This window comes from Protopterus annectens, chromosome 13.part0, assembly GCF_019279795.1.
Source record: "Protopterus annectens isolate FY-2018-M chromosome 13.part0, PAN1.0, whole genome shotgun sequence".
NCBI classification, from domain to species: domain Eukaryota; kingdom Metazoa; phylum Chordata; order Ceratodontiformes; family Protopteridae; genus Protopterus; species Protopterus annectens.
In genome coordinates, this window is record NC_056747.1 from 398,318,629 (window position 1) to 398,331,138 (window position 12,510).

Below are 12,510 nucleotides of genomic sequence, written 5' to 3' on the forward strand. Positions count from 1 at the left end.
AGCTCTTGGATCTGTTTTTTTCTAGCTTGTACAGATCTGTTTTAGTGATAGGATTCTGTCCTGGTCTTTGTTTAATAAAGATTATATATCACTTGGCCAAAATATTTTCCTGGCCATTTTGGCTCACATGCTGACCAGATATACTGTGGACAAGCTGTAGTATCGGATTTGTCTAGCTCCTTAAATCAACTTGAAATTTTCACAGAACCTTTCCACCCTCTTGCTTTTGTCATTTTAAGTGCCAGTGTCTCTAGCTTTTACCCTTTATGGTAATCTGACTACCAAAGTCCCTCCCTCCCACCCCTTCGATTGCTGTTGTCATTTGTTTAGGCTAATTAAAGATCATGTATAAACACCTTTTCTTTTCAAACAAAAAAGTGTTTGCATGCATCTTTATGCTTGTGAACACTTTTTTATGTGAAAAGAAAAGTGCATTTTAAAGCCTGTAATAAAATATTAACTTTTAAATGTTGCTTTCAAATACAGAACACTAAATGTACTAAGCCATGTTTATGGCATTATTATTCATGGGCAGGCAGGGGGTGGTTACAGCATTCTGGGTTCAGCTCTAATAATGCTTGATAGGTAAGTAATTGTAAATTAGTGATGTAATTGTCAAACTGTTAAATTAACAGTTTGGCAAAAGAAAAAAAAAACTAATGATATAGTTTTATTTATTTATTTATTTTTTATTTTATTTATTGCCACACCCCTCCCACTATTACCCTATCACAAACTACTTCCACTTAACCACACCCCCTACCTCAACAAATACCTAATTAAGCCATTTTACCTTTAGTACCACTCCCTAACCTTTCCATACCTTTTCCTGTACTGCTATAGTTTGCAACCTCACTCTTATAACCACCTTTTATTCTGTTTATCTATCACTCCTGCCCTCAAACTACTACATCTCATATAACACTTTTCTCCTTCTCCCACCTTTATTTTTACCTACCTCTATCCCTCCCCCTACATATTCTAACTCCTCGTTTACACATCCTAATAGACCCAACAAACAAATCTTTACTCACAAACCTACTACTCTTAACTACAACTCTTGCTGCTCTAACTATTCCTTACACACTAACCTTCTTTGAACTTTCTTCTCTTCCTGAGAAACAGCACCCCTACCAACAAACTCTACCTCTTTCTCACATAAACTCACTTAAACATAGTAACATAACTGCCACCTTAATCTACATACTTCCTAAGTACCATAGATCTATCCATGTTACTTACTTCCCTGTCAAAAAAACTCCAATCAATTACTACAAAATCCTTAAGTTTGTACAATATCCCCTACGACACCCCTTATTAGATGGTGATATTCATCCTAACCCTGGCCCCAATACTAATACTCACAATAACCCCCACAATCTAACATTTCCTATTTCTACTACCCCTAAAAGACCAGCTAACTCCCTCCTTATAGCTCACCTTAACATCCGCAGCATAAACAATAAAATTACCCACCTACATGCACTATTACAGGTGCACTCATTTGACATTCTCTGTATTACAGAAACATGGCTAAAACCCTCTACTCTGGACCAGGAGATTACCCCTCCTGGATATAATATCCTAAGATATGACCGCAAAATTAAAAAGGGTGGAGGAGTAGCCATTTTGTATAAATCTGAACGCCAAGTGTCATCCTTCATTTTGCCACTACCCTCAAATACCAATGCAGAAACCCTTACTGCCAAGCTAAAAATCAATAACTCCAAATCTATCTAATTTGCACATATCTCCCTCCTGGAAATAACATTAATACACTTGAAAACATACTTAGCCACCTATCTACCCACCTACCTCAGGAAACCATTGTATTAGGAGACTTTAATATAGACTGGACAACCTGTAGTTCTCCCAATCCTACCAATCACATAAATCTACACAATTTCTCACAGATAATAACCACCCCTACTAGAATCCATAAGACAAGCAACAAGGAAACCACCCTAGACTGGATTCTTCTCAACAACCATCTTGATACTTATAAACCAGGAACCCTTCCCGATGATATCAGTGACCATATGCTAACCTATATCATTAAACAAAAAATTCATAGCCCTAACACTAATAATTTTAAATCCTCCCACGCCAAAAAATTCTTTAATCCAGACAGTTTCCAAAATGAACTAAAAGCATGTGACTGGTCACCTATGTCTCATCTTCAACTTGATGAAGCAGTGACCTTCTTTAATACTAGATTCCTTCAAATCCTAGATTACCACGCCCCCATTTGATCATCCCAAATAAGAACCAAAATTGCCCCCTGGCTTACAAAACATACTAGGCAAAAGATCCTCCTCAGAAATCAGATTTGGACCAAATGGAGAGCCTCCAAAAGTCCATCTGATCACCTTTACTTTAAACAATTAAGAAATGCTACCAAGAAAGACATTCTCAGAGACAAAAAAAGATTACTACCTTAACCTTCAACAAACCCACCAACAAAAGCCACAAAATTCTGGACAGGCATTAACAAACTTCTTAAACCAGGCCACTTTAAATCTCCTACCCCATCATGATTTAACCCTAGTAACTCTAACCTGATACCCGATGCCTTTAGTAACTATTTTACAGAAGCCATTCTAACCCTAGCTAATACTTTACCACCCATCACCACAACACCATTACATACCAATAATACTGTAACTCCAACCATTCATATTCAACCTGTACCCACATCCCTCATTTGCAACCTCCTTCAAAAACTTAAACCATGCTCCCCTTCTGCTGACTGTCTTCCAGCAGAATTCCTGCAAATTGCAGCTAAAGAAATCACCTATCCCATCTCCATCCTTATAAACAGAGCAATTTTAGAAAGCAAAATCCCTTCCATATGGAAAGTATCTCACATCATCCCTCTACACAAAGGTGGATCATCTACCGAGCTCTCCAACTTTCGGCCTATCGCCTTACTCTCTCCAATAGCTAAAATAATGGAAAAGTGCATACATAAACAACTACTTGCCCACCTTCTCCATAACAATTTACTTGCAGACTGCCAGCATGGTTTTAGACCATTTCATAGCACAACAACTGCCCTGCTATAATTTTCTGACTCCATAAACAAAAATCGTAATAATAATACTTTCTCCTCTGCACTGTTTATTGACCTCTCAAAAGCCTTCGATATGGTGAACCATAACTTGCTTATTGACATACTAAAAGCCCAATCACTTGATACACAAGCACTACATTGGTTTAAATCCTACCTTGAAAACAGACAACAAGCAGTACTTTGGGACAATACTCTTTCTACTTCCCTCCCTGTGAACATTGGAGTACCACAAGGCTCTATATTAGGACCCCTTCTCTTTTCATTGTTTATTAATGATCTACATACCAAAATTCATCAAGCCACCTGCATACAATATGCTGATGACTTGACTTTAATTTGTTCAGCCAAGTCCATAACCTCTCTCCAGTCCCTCACTCAAACAGTATTTAACAGTGTTGAAAATTGGTTTATGCAACACTGTCTCATTTTAAACCCAAAAAAAACAAAATTACTGCTCTTTGCTCCTACTCATAAGTCACCTCATCCACACTTCACAGTCACCTCTAGCAATGGAACTAACGTATTCCCTGACACTACAACCCATCTACTGGGAGTAACAATTGATAACAACCTTAGCTATGATGACCATATTAATGCTACTATAAAGTCTGTCAACAAAAAAATAGGCACCCTTTACAGAATCAAACCCTTCCTTACCCCTTCAGCCAGAATCACTATTGCCCAGACTCACCTAATCTCTACCCTTTTCTATGCTAATGCAATATATACCCACCTATCTAGAAACAACCTTACCAAACTTTCTACTAGTTACAATAGCATAGCCAGATTTGCCACTGGCACCCCTTTCAGAACTTACCACTGTCATAACCTCAAACAACTGGGATGGTTAGAAATGCAGAACCTTCTACTTTGTCAACAACTTCTTATCACCCAAAAGATCCTTTATCACCCTAATAATACCCCAAACCTTACTAAGTTGATTACCCCCTACAAAAATCTTGCAACTCTATGCTCAGCTAACAAAATTCTAGTTTCCACTATTAAATCTAACAAACCTGGGGACTCACTTTTCGCCAACACAGTAGGAAAAAGCTGGAACCAGCTTCCTAGTGAACTTTCATCTCTTGCTTCCTCTCATCTCTTTAAAAAGCATCTTAAAGAATATCTTAAAAATCACTGGCTTTGTCCCTGCTCTAACCCAGACTGATATACCCTGACTGTTGTCTCCTTCCCCTTTTTGCTCTCCTTACACCTCTATACTCCACTGCTGTATGTCACATACCTGTAAAAATTTTTTTTTACAATTCAATATTGTTTTTGCTTTTTTGATTGCTCTCTCTCAAATTTTTGCTCACATTATTTGATCGTAGTGTTAACCTACTAAGGACTCTAAATAACATATGTCAACCTCAATGTAACAATGTCCTGTAATTTGTTTTGACTATTATTGTATATTGTAATCTTTGTCAATACTAATGCTTGGAGCTTTTCTCCCCGGGCCTCTACTGAAAATGGATATATATCCAGTTAGACTAGCTCGGTCAACAAATGTAAAATAAATAAATATAGTTTTCTTCCAAACTGCAAGTTAAAAAGTTTGGTGATTACATCACTAATTTACAAATACTTACATTAATTAATTGCTTACTACATTTACTCTTCTGCATTCAGAAGCAGTATTTAAAAGTTACTATTTTATTAAAACTTCAAAACACACTTTTATTTTCATACAAAAAGTGTTTGCAAGCATAAAGATCCATGTGAACACTTTTTGTTTGAAAAGAAAAGGGTGTTTCATGCCTTTAACTGTCATCTTTAAGTACTTTTCCCACCCACTGTTTTACATAGATCCATCATACTGAGAGCTCACTCAAGAAACAAGTATTTTCTTGAGCTGTCCTCCCTTACTACAAATCATCAAAATCATCATTTTCATAAAGCTTTCATCTGCTTAGCATCCTTGTCACACCCTGAGAGACTCCTGAACAAATCCTGCACCATCCCTGTCAGATAATAGCTTTATCTTACTGTTTTACACTTCATTTAATTGCTTTATCTGCCAACTTTTTCACTTTAAATTGCTTTCAAGTACCATGATATTGTACTGTTTGCAGATTGCTGGGAACTACAATTTTGAGAAGCTTTACTGGCAGTGTTACTGTGTAATTTGCTACTTTGTATTCTTGTTGATATCCAGTTGTTGCATTCCTGCAATTTTGACCCTACTAAAGAGATTCTACAGTTTCCTTTGTCTTAAGTGCCCATATAAATCTGATGTGTTTACGAGGCCCTTGGCTGATTCCCACAGAGTTTAGCAAACTTGGTGTCCTTGCCTCTGGCTCTGAATTGATTTTCTTGCATCAAGTGCCATTCAGGCACAAGCTAAGTACTTGTATTAAAAAAAACACTTCCAGAAGCTATTTTAGTGACCAGCTATTGATTTTGCATTTTATTTGTCCATTTATCTGTATTTAAAGCTTTAATTACTGCATTTACTCAAACTGTCTTGCTGTTGGTCTGATTGACTTGTAATTGCCTTGTCTAGATAGTTTGATAAAGTTGTTTTGTTGTAGCATATACTGTCAAGCAATCTTTTCATGCTTTTGCATTAAGAGGGCTGGGATATTCCATCTAGCAGCAGTAGGTGGTGGCCTGGTCTATCTCGGCTGGAAAACACAGAAGTTTACCTATAAAACTAGTACTAGGATTGTAACTTGCAATTTAGCAACTCATTGCACAAATTTAAGCTCAGAGCAGCTAGCTTGTGCATTAGATAGCACTAATATCATATCCTAGCACTGCCAAGTACTATATCCTAGCACTATATAATGTCATATCCTAACACTGTTTGGCTCTAGTCCCTAACCCTAGAGACCACCCCAAGAGACCTCTGTAAAACTCAGTCCTCAAACCCTTATAGCCTAGCCATAGCCCAGCCTTATAGAGGTCCAGACAACATGGATAAGCAATTTCCAAATATCTCCATAGCCAACTTGGTAGATATGGGCATTTTGAAACAGTGTAGTGATTGTCTCATGTTCACCGACAAGCATTTAATCCTTCAAAAACTCAACACAGTTTGTGAGAGATGTACATATACAATTTCCTTGGATGCAAAAATCTTGCATACAAACAAGGTTGTCAAGAACATTCAAACTAGATCTACCACACATAGTGTCCACAAACATAGACCATCTTCTGCTGGGGCACTAAAAAGCAATCTCCGAAAACATCCAAGACCTCCTAAGCCTGCAAATAGCAATGCCTATCCTCAGCAATCTCTAAAGCATACACCAGAAGCAACATCAAACACCACACATCAGCCTACAGCAAATAGACCCCCGAAAATAAATCCCATAAGGAAAGCAAGCAATTTACCCAGGACTCCATTGTATGACACACCTATACTCCACTTACCAGACTGGACAAGGTAAATATTACAGTCAGTTGCTCATATGAAGCCAGGATCTGTCAAGTTATATACCTAGGTCATTGCACCGCAGGTACCAATACGATTCTAGTATAGTCCTTGTGGGTGTAAATAACCTGAGACATACCTCTCTGGATTATACGAAGAGAGACATTATGGACATCTCCATCAGTGTGTGCTTACACTGAGCAACATACTGATTTCACCAAGGAGGATGCCACATTATGAACAAAAAATGATCCAGCTATGGCTTAGCTTCTGGTGTCAATCCAGCAAGATTTAATATCGGTCAGCCTGGTAGGACATGGTCAACAAATCACATTGCTTTGCAAAAGATGACCTGCATCTGTCCCCCACCCCAGGTTTCCAAATTTGGACTAAAATAAATTTTATCCACCCTCTTAGAACCTTTTTTAGGCAATGCTAAAGTGGCAAACCTACAGGAACGCCTGTTACTGCTCAAAGCTAGGAGCCTTAACAAGAAAATCCACACCCTACGAGTTCTCCTCACTCAAGAGAATACAGACATCTGTGCCATTACCAATACATAGATTAAAACTGCAAAAAGTACTCCAGCAGTGTAAAGCTACAGTGCCTTGCACACATTTAGACCATCCACCACACAGACAGGGACTAAAGGTGGAAGTGTGTTGATCTGCATCAGCAAGAAGTATACCTCAAGTTTGGTTAAACAGGATGTTGCCCTGTAGTTCATCCACATGCAAATCACCTTGGATAAGAGTCCCTTACCATATCTTATCAAGCAGTAGGTCACCATCTATGTCCCAAGAATCCCACATCTCTTATCTAGGCCTATTGGAGGCTCTCACCATCCAACCAAAAACTTTATTCATGGGAGGCTTTAACTATCCTCATGATAAGACTGGGAAACGTACACTTTTTTTAAACAAGAAACATCTTTACTAAATTATCCATTATTACATAAGCAATCATACATTTATATAAATGAAAACAAACCATATTCATATAATCTTATTTGCAAGCATTATACATCACAAACCATACTGAGATAATTTTAGTTGCAAACATTATATATCACTTATAATCTTCCCAATCATTGTGGCCAGACATTACAGAGTTCATTTAAATCCTGCTTTCTTATAAACCTTGTTCCTCCTCTGTATATAATACACTTAATCCAAACTGCATGCACAACATTTCCGGGACTTTACTAACACAAATGCCTTTGATCAATTAATGCATGCACCGACCAGAGGCTCAAACATACTGATTCTTGTTCTCACCAACATGGGTAACATTGCACACCTACCCTGTCTCACATTCTTATTGATGAGGGTGGATCACAAAGCTGACTCATTTGAAATAAAAATTAGTTTGTAAAACACAACAAAACCTGTTACAGTTAGAAATTGTTAGAAAGCAAACTACATCACACTAAGTGAGAGTTTGTCAAAATTCAAGGCTCTGCCCACCCCAGAGTTCACAACAGTCTACGCACATAAACACTGTACAAACATATAAACAGCTGCAGAGAGGCTGCTGTACCTATAAGAAGTACACCCAAAATGAAGCCCAAAACAAGCCATACTGGTGGAATCCTAATCTTAGCAGGGTATATAACAAATGGAGAAAAAGTCATGGTCAAAGTCAGAAAGAGCAACTATCATGACAAGAGCTCACTAATTAAACAAATCAGGAAACTAAGAGGACTAATTTAATCTAACAAGGCCAATTATGAGGTCAAGATGGCTTCTCAGGCTAAAGACAACCACAAGGACTTCTACAGCTATGTCCAAAACCTCAAAGGTAATATGCAACAGTGTGCAGAACTGGTGGTAAATGGTACCACCTTCACTGAGCTAAGGCACATAGTGAATCTGCTAGCTGAGAAATTTAGCTGGAACTTTACCTCCCATTCCTCCCAGAAATCTCTTGTGAAATTTCTACCAGCATATACCCCCCCCCCCCAACTATCAGCAGGTAGTAGGTCATAATGGTGCCCAGTAAGGCTAAAAACACAGCCTTAATGGGGGCCACAATATCCCAGACTGCCCTTAAATAGCCTGAAACATGACCTATCAGGAGCACTTGAGTCACTTGCAGCCTCATAGCAGCCTACGTATGAAGCTAATGAAGGATGTCAATGGTTACCCCCCTTCACAAGGGTGGACCATCATCCAGCCCTGCAAACTACAGACACATTAGTCTGACTAGTTTAATATGTAAAGCCATGGAACTAATTAACATGGAAATGCTTAACAAAGACATTGACAATCTACATACACTGGACCCATCCCATTTTTGTTTTGTCAAAGGAAGGTCATGCCTATATAACCTGGTAGACTTATTTGAGAAGGTAACCAAGGCAATGGATGAAGGGAAATGGTGCATACCACCTACCAAGAGCCGGCTAAAGGAGTTCAACACAACACCCCACTCGGGTATTTTGGGCAAACTCATAGAACTAGGCATACATCCTACACAGCCCACTTGATTGCCAGCTGGCTCACGGATAGGACCCAAGAAGTCAGGATTTGTGAGCCCACCTCCACCAAGAGTAAGGTCACCAGTGGAGTACAGGGCTCCATGCTGGGCCTACTCTGTTTGACATCTACTTCTCAGAGGTCAAGGCTAATATTAAAGGTCTCTGGCACACCAAGTTCACAGATGATTGCAAACTGGGAGCTATCATAAAGTCCTTCCATAACACCAACATCCTGCAACAGGGTCTAACAGAGACAAATGTCTGGTGCCAAAGCCATAGATAAAAATTCAATGCAAAAAAGTGTATTACAGTGCCTTTTGGGAAAACATCTATTCAAGCAAATTTCTCCATTGATATGACACTCCTAAGAATTGAACTGTTAGTTAGAGATCTGTGAACATATGTAGACAGTAATCTGGCCTTTGACCAACATGCAGATAGGGTAGTAGGAAAACCATTCTGTGTTGCCTAACTCATAAGAAAGGGTATGGCATCCACGTCCAAGGTAGTTACAGTACTACTCCACTCATCCTTTATCAGACCCATCAGTGAGTACAATCTCCCCTTCAGCATGTAGCTGGCTTAGCATTTGCAACAGTTGGAACACCCACAGAGGTTCCTTACCAAGAGAATCCTGTGTATTAACACACTGACCTATACAGATTGCCTTAGACCCCTGTCTCTATATTTGGTCTTTTACAGGTTCTTGAAAGGGGATCTGTTCTCGGCATATAAAGCATCCTTAGACCCAGCCATGATGGAGCTTTTGCACATCCACAAAACAAGCAGCACCAGAAATACTAAATCTAGAGATCTGAACATTGCTTGCAACATTGGTTCATAGGTGTGTACTAGGCTATTGGCCCTGGAGCCTTTACAAGCCTAGCCCATAGGACTACCCTGGCATTGTGCCACCTGACCTTAGTTCCCAGTGCCTCTGTCGAGTAGAGCTACTGGAGTGACCCCTGGGGTGAATTTTCTATTTCCCATCCACTCATCAAGATTTCTCTTGAAGAGGGCCAGTGAGGTGCTCTGTTTGACATGTATGGGAAGTCTATTCCATAGCATGGGCAGTCTCTGGGTTATGAACCTGTCCCTCTGGCTTGTTCTGTTGACTGTGGTAATGAGGTTGAGGTCTGTGGAGTGTGTGGTGTGGAGGGATTGGGATTTCTTTAGATGTAGCATTTCTAGCAGAGCTAGGTCAGACCTGACTTTGTAAGTCAAGCAGAGATCGCCTCTAAGTAGGCGATATGAGACAGACAATAGTTGGAGTTTTTTGAGTCTGTCCATATAGGACAAGTGTTTAAGGCCTAGGATCCTCTTTGTGAGGTACTTTTGTGGCCTCTCCAGTTGTTGCAGGTGTGTAATGAGGTACATGCCAAATGGGGCATTGTACTTGATGATTAGCCTAATGAGGGAAGAGTAGAGGGAGACAATGACCTCTTTCACCCTGGATGCAAAACCCTTAGTAATGAGATGTGCCACATAGAAGGACTTTCTGACCACAGTGGCAATGTGGTGGTCACAAGAGAGGTTGCTGTCAACCTGTGCTCCCAAATCTCTTATAAGACCTTTTGTGTTCAGTGGACTACCATCAATGTGGTAATTCATGGGAAGGGGATGACACATTTTTTGGCATTGAGCTTAAGACCATGGTTCTGACTCCAGTCGTTGGTCTCAGTGAGGCCTTTCTGTAGGATGTCAGCATCACTTGGGGAATTAATAATAGCTCCCAACTTGCAATTGTCTGTGAACATTGTCAGCTAGAGTCACTTCGTGTTAACCTGGACTTCAGAGAAGTAGATACCAAATAGGAGAGGACCCAAGACCAAACCCAGTGGGACTCCACTCGTGACTGGGCAGCAGTCTGACTTGGAGTCAGCTACTTTCACACTGTGGGGTCTATCTGTGAGCCAGTTTGCAACCCACCTAGTGATATAAGGGTTGATGCCTAGCTTAGTGAGTTTTTCTATGATTCCTGAGTGGGGAATGGCATCAAAGGCCTTGGCCAGATCAAGGTAGGCTGTATGAATCACCTTGCCTTCATCCACAGTTCTGATAACTGACTCACAGAAGTCGACCAGGTTGAGCAGGCATGATCTACCCTTCACAAAACCAAACTGTGTGGTATCCAGAGTTTGGAGATTCCCTATATCCTTGTTTATTAGGTCCATGATGATGTGTTCCATATCTTTGCATATCAGACTCGTCAGGGTAATGGGGTGATAGATCCCAGGGTCTGTAGGTGCTCCTCATTTGTGGAGAGGGATGACTGTAACAGTGCGCCATTCTGTAGGGACAAAGCCTGAGATGAGGCTGTGATTGAACAGGGCACACAGGTGAGGTGCCAGTTCACTCTGAAGTTCATGTAGAACACAGCCAGGGATATTGTCAGGTCCCATAGAAGCTGTATTCTTGGCTTTGGACAGTGCTGTTTTAACCTGTGCAGCAGTAATACTGGGTGCCTGGCATTCTACTGGTATTGTGATTGGTCCTTTGGTGGGGGAGAGTTGGCAAAGTACTGTACTCAGCTTCATCCCATGTGCCTTTAGTTTTGCATTCCATTCCCATATCCTTTGTTGAAGTTCTTGCTCAGAGTTTGCCTGTAATGTCACATCATTTGCACACAGCAGTTTTGTTGATCTGTCCCCTCCAACATGTTGGCTGGTGTAGTTCATCACCAGTATGAATAGCAATGGGTCAGAGCTGAACCCTGGTGCATGCCCACTCCCACTGGGAATCCCTCTGTGCGACTGAACACTGTTGGTACTTCTGTCTTTGGGCCCTTGTAAATAGCCTGCACTAATTTTACCAATGTTCCTGGGATGTTGAAACACAAGACTGTCTAAATCAGCTTTCTTGGGATCTTGCCAGATGTTTCTCCAAGTCTAGGAATGACCAATTGGACTCTTTCCTCACCTCTAGCTTCTTCTCAACTATATGTCTCACAGAAAACATGGGGTCAGTTGTGCTGCATCCTGATCTGAGTCTCGACTGTTCATATCTTACTTTCTACTGTTCTGAGTACTCGTTTGTCAATCACCTCTCCAGAACATCATGCAGTGTGACAGGAGATCGATACCTTTATACTGCCCACAGTTGTGAATGTTACCTTTCTTCCTGAACACTGGCACCAGTATGCTTATTCTCCAGTCATCTGGGATATGCCTTTCTCTCCATAGTGCAATGAGTACCCTCAGTAGCCATTTCTCCCCTAGCTCATGCAACATCTTGATCATATCTGCTGTGACCTTATCTGAGCCTGCTATTTTCCCTGACTTCATTTTCCCCAGCGCTGTTCTTAACTTCTTGTAAGGTGGGCTCCTCCTATTCTTTCATCATAGGCTATATCTGGGGCAATCTAGCTTCTGCAGGGTTTTCTTCATTCAGAAGTTGTTGAAAGTACTCCTTTGATCTGCCTTTGATTTCCTGTGGGCTGGTGAGCAGGTTGTTATTGGTATCCTTATGAAAGGTATCCATCATTATTTTTCTGTCCTTGCCTTGCAACCTTATATATTTTATTTATATCATCTGCTGAGTCACTTTCCAAAAGCTGGTAGAATGCCTTTGCTCTTCTGC